A 6,000-nucleotide genomic window follows, 5' to 3' on the forward strand; every position below is an offset into this window, starting at 1 on the left:
GCATTACAATAAAACGAAAGCCAGCTATGTTACAATTGAGTTGAAACTACTAGTATGCCCTCAGTCCCGAACTTGTGGGTTGGCTGCATGAGCACTCGCTAACTATTTTACTCCCATTAAGTTGGATGATTTGCACAAATTAAGTTTTGGCTCCATTGAAAGTAGTTTAACAGAAATGGTCTGGCTCGTCAGGAAAGCATAAAAACCGCCATAAGTTGGCCATAAAATGCGTTAGGTTGCCGTGTCAAAATTGTGACAATCGCCAGAAACATCCAAAAATTACATTGGGTTGGCAGATCCTCACGGATAGTCATAAAATTCATCAGATTAACGGTTCTGGACAATTTTTTTCTTTGTTTCTGATGAGAGAGTTCATTTTGCACAACTTTTTATAGTGGCACTTAAACTTAAAAAACCATAAGAAGGCTTCCTCGCGCCAATTCCTGAATTAAATTCATCTCCTCCCAACATTACACAAAAAAATGGAAGGTATTATAATTTCTCTCCTGGCATAAGAGTCTCTACATGATTTCCTTTGGGTATACTTAGTGGGAGTTGCGCTGAAAGAACAAGAAAAAGCCGTATCTTTCAAATGTGGGGAATTTAGAATTCATGTGTAAAAGAACAGATCTTGTAGAGATTTTTGCTGTAGTGCGACAAGTTTTTGGTTTGATATTGACTTATGTTTTGTAGCTTGTGATTGATTAAGAAAATTTTACAATTGTTTTAAATGCACATTTAGTTACATCTCAATTTCTTATGATATATGTAAAACAGGATATTATGTCTTGACATCTAGATATTTCTTCAAAGTATTCACTCCAATTATTACCAAGCTAGTCTAGTTTCAAGAATTTAATTCACTTTGCTATTTGCCTCGTCAGGAATCAAATTCATCGACTGAAGAGGAAAGCTAAAAATGATTGAGTCGCTGTTAATCGTGTGGACTTATTTATGGGGATGTATCGTTGATCTGTACTATGTTTCCTGCATGTAGGAAGAGACTGATGTGATCTGTATTAATACTTCTCCTACATGCAGAAAATGCTGTTAATGGTGTGGACTTATTTATGTGGATGTATCGTTGATCTGTACTATGTTTCCTATATGTGGAAAGAGATTTAAATTTGTGATCTGTCTTTATACTTCTCCTACATGTAGAAAATGGTTGGAATATGTTTTATACAACATTTATTTGTTCACCTAGGCCCATAATTTCCTACTTCTAGAAACTAATTTCGATATACACATAATAGCATCAAAGTTCTCTAAGGATTGACCTCAGACATGGACTTCTATTATGGATTTTGATGTACTTCCGTTATAATGTTTGTTTGGGGAGCAGGAAAATTTCTGATTTACTTTTGTTTGGTTAACATGTAGACCTTCGAGGTCTTGCATATGTTGCCTTATTTGCTTCCAGTCATACTGGTGAAAGAGCTTTAATCTGCATCTCTGCGGGGAAGCAGGATCAATGGTTTTTTAGAACTTTTAACATTTATATCAAGTTGTTGAGGTTCATCACAGGCCTGGAATTAAGCGTAGATCTAGCGCGTATAAGGATTTCACAGTTTGATATTTTCCTTTTTTTCATGTTTAAGTTGACCTTATTATTGTGTACTTCCAATAAAGTATTGCATAGGACGAGGAGTAGGGCTGTCCACAGTTTTGGTTAAAACCAAAATCAAACCGAAAATTTAACCAAACCGAATAAAATAACCGACATTTGATTTATTTTGGTTTGGTTTGGTTTTAAATTTGAAAAACCGATAATATTTGGTTTGGTTATAGTTATAGTAAAAAATAACCAAATAAATAACCGAACCAAACCGATAATTATATACATAAAAGTTATAATTATTTATATGTATAATATTAGCTTTTCATAAATAATTAAAGATATTTTATACCTTTTAATTATTAATTTAATTTTGGTCTACTTATTTTTAAGGCCCATGTCTTAAAAGAATATGTCCAACAATCGAAGCCCAACTCTAATAAGTCGTAAGCATAAAGGTTGTTTGTATTTTGAAACCTCTATTTGACTTGTTCTTTTGAATCTAAACTGTGTTGCAAGTTTGGTCCACCTGATTTGCCAACAGCGTGTCTTTCCCTCAATATGCAGCAAAGTTCACCCTTGTGGGCCATGAGGAAAAAAAAGCTTCATAAGAAATTTGAAGAATGTAGAGAGAGAATATTTGAATTGTCACGGCTAGTCATAAACCGAAAAACCGAACCAAACCGAACCAAACCGACAATAACCAAACCGGTGGTTATTATTTTACTTGGTTTGGTTATGGTTTTAGACATTTAAAAACCGACTAAATTGGTTTGGTTATAGTTTTAACCAATAACCGACCCAAACCGAACCATGAACACCCCTAACGAGGAGACCGAAGGCGAAAATCAATCATGCCCTGATAATGACTTTCCTGCTTAAAAAACCGGGGCCACTTCTTTCTATACTAGATGGCCTATGCCCGTGCGCACATTTCGGATTATAGTGTATCTATGTATATGTAGTTGTGTTTATATAATGATAATATATATATATATATATATATATACTATGTTCAAAATACGATTAATATAACATTTTAGTTTGTACTCCGTATCTAAAACTTTATTTTATTTGTGTTTGCTACGAAAATTCATTAATACTTTTTAAAAGAGAAGATTTGTTTAAAAGAAAACTATTTTCTTCTCTTTGAGATAAAATAATAGCAATATTTAAGCATCAGTTGATACTTTTAATTTTAATTCGATTAATTTAAAACTTTAAAATACTTATTATTTTTTATCAAATTTTGATTTGGATAATTCTAATTCAATTTATTAAATTAATTTTACATGTTTGAAACGAAATAAAGTAGAAATTAATTTTCTATTTAAACGAAGAAATGCTATTTTTTAATTTTTGGTAAATATTCTCGGTTTAACTCATTTTATTTGTCATCTTGTCTTTTGCATGGTTTTTTAAGGAAACACGAATTAGAATTAGAATTTGACTAATTTATCTTATTAATTATTTGATCTTCATTTGATATTCATCTCTTTTCACATTTATTAGAGTAGGCATAAAAATAAAAAAGTAATTAAATTGTATGTTATTTTTTAAATATATATATTTTAAGTATATTTATTTTAGTAAACATAATAAATAAATAACATGGCGGAATAGAAAATACAGCAATTAAATATTTTGAAGAAAAGTAATAATATGAGGTCCATTTGTTTTGCTGTGCAATAATTTCATTTGCTCTCACTAATGGGTTAATATGCATGTAGCAATGAATCCACTATTATTGATTTGATGGGGATACTTTGGGAATTATATGAATATTGTTTGATTTTTTAGTATATGGGATGCACCTTTTTTTTTTTTTTTTGACCTTGCCTTTTTTTTTTAATATGGAGTCCATTTTTTTTTCATGAGTTTGAAGAGGGTGGGGTCCACTTTTTTTTTTATGAGTTTGAAGAGGGTGGGGTCCACTTTTTTTTCATGAGTTTGGAGAGGGTGGGGTCCAACTTTTTTTTTTTTTTTTTTTTTTAAGAGTGACTGTCGACGAAGCATGGGTAAACTGATGCTTCTATATAGTAGAAAAATAGAAATATAATAAAGTATTTCTATCTACTTTTTAGAAGAGTTGGTAATATAAAGTATAAAACGTCATTTTTTTTACTCTTAAATAAAAAAATAGGACCGAACACGGACGACGATGTTGCCTCTATAAACTGGCTCTTCTATATAGTAGTAATAGTAAAGTAATACATATAATTTTTTTATCAAAATTTGATTTGGATAATTCTAATTCAAATTATTATATTAATTTTATATGTTTAAGATGAAACGAAGTAGAAATTTGATTTTCTATTTAAATGAAGAACTTCTATTTTTTAATTTTTAGTAAATATTTTTTGTTTAACTCATTTTACTTGTCATGTTGTTTTTTACATGTTTTTTAAGGAAACGTCAATTAGAATTAGAATTTCACTAATTTACCTTATTAATTATTTGATCTCTATTTAATATTATTTTTTCTTTTATGACATTATCTCTTTTCACATTTATTAGAGTAAGGAAAAAATGAAAAAGTAATTAAATTCTATCTTATTTTAATATATAAGTATTTTAAGTATGTTGTTGTACAATAATTTCATGTGTTCCCACTAATGGGTTGATACGCATGTGGCAATGAATCCATCATTATTGATTTAATTGTTTGATTTTCTAAGCACTTTTTTTTTTAACATTGTTTGTTTTTTTAATATGTTATTCATGTTATTTTAATATTAGTTGTTGTTTAATATATATGGGGCCCACATTTTTTTTCCCAAGAGTTTGAATGTGGTGGGTTCCACTTTTTTTTTTTTTTAATATTGGTTGGTGTTTAATATGGGGCCATGAAGAACTTCTATTTTTTAATTTTTAGTAAATATTTTTTGTTTAACTCATTTTACTTGTCATGTTGTTTTTTACACGGTTTTTAAGGAAACGTCAATTAGAATTATAATTTCACTAATTTAGCTTATTAATTATTTGATCTCCATTTAATATTATTTTTTCTTTTATGACATTAATCTCTTTTCACATTTATTAGAGTAAGGAAAAAATGAAAAAGTAATTAAATTATATCTTATTTTAATATATAAGTATGTTAAGTATGTTGCTGTACAATAATTTCATGTGCTCCCACTAATGGGTTGATACGCATGTGGCAATGAATCCATCGTTATTAATTTAATTGTTTGATTTTCTAAGCACTTTTTTTTTAACATTATTTGTTTTTTTAATATGGGATTCATTTTTTTTTAATATTATTTGTTGTTTAATATATATGGGCCCCACATTTTTTTCCCAAAAGTTTGGATGTGGTGGGTTTCACTTTTTTTTCTTCATTTTTTTTATTACTCGATGTTATTTAGTATGGGGCTCACCCTTTTTTTTTTTTGGAGGGACAACGGACGACGAAGCATGGGTCTAAACCCATGCTTTATATAGTTTCTTTTTTTTTATTATTGGATTCACCTTTTTTTTTTTTTAATATTGCTTGATTCTATTAATATGGGGTCCATTTTTTTTTCCCGTGAATTTGGATGTGGTGAGTTCAACTTTTTTTTTTTATTGCTCGGTGTTATTTAGTATGGGGCCCACCCCTTTTTTTTTAAGGGACAACAGACGATGAAGCATGGGTCTAAACTCATGCTTTATATAGCTTTTTTTTATATTGCTTGGTGTTGTTTAGTATGGGGCCCATCCTTTTGAACATTATTAGTTTGCATTATTTTTATGCATTATGTTCAAAACACGATTGATATAACATTGTAATTTGTGCTCCGTATCTAAAACTTTATCATATTAGTGTTTGCTAAGAATACAAAGTCTGAATTTTTTTTTTTTTACATTGTTTATTTTTTTAATATGGGATTAACTTTTTTTTTAATATTGCTTGATTTTGTTAATATGGGATTCACTTTTTTTTCCCGTGAATTTGGACGTGATAGATTCCACTTTTTATGGGGGGCCCAAAATTTTTATTTTTTTTATAATTTTTTACTTTTTATTTTGTGGGCTTGTTTAATATTGGGGGGAGGGGGGAGGGCCAATTTTTTATTTTTTTTTAAATTTATGGGGGGTCCAATTTTTTTTTTTTTTATGTAAAGGGGCCACGACGGACGACGAAAAGCGAGTAAAACTCACTCTTCTAAATAGTAGAAAATTAAACGACGAGAAGGCACGATAACATAATTACCTAGTGTCCAAGACATATGGCAATTTCAAAATTTACACTTGGCTGCAGAGACGGCGTACTGGTAACAGAATGTAAAAATGTACCTACTGATTTTGATATCTTTCTCTAAACTTATGATGTGGAAGTCCCTCGTTCAAATCCTATTTCAATCGGTGTGGCCCGGCTTGGAAACGGACATATGGGGGTATACAGCCCGAGTTCTTTTTTATATTTTTAAATACCAAAAGGGATGAAAAAAATAGATTAA

The sequence above is a fragment of the Lycium barbarum genome, chromosome 2, assembly GCF_019175385.1.
Source record: "Lycium barbarum isolate Lr01 chromosome 2, ASM1917538v2, whole genome shotgun sequence".
NCBI classification, from domain to species: Eukaryota; Viridiplantae; Streptophyta; class Magnoliopsida; order Solanales; family Solanaceae; genus Lycium; species Lycium barbarum.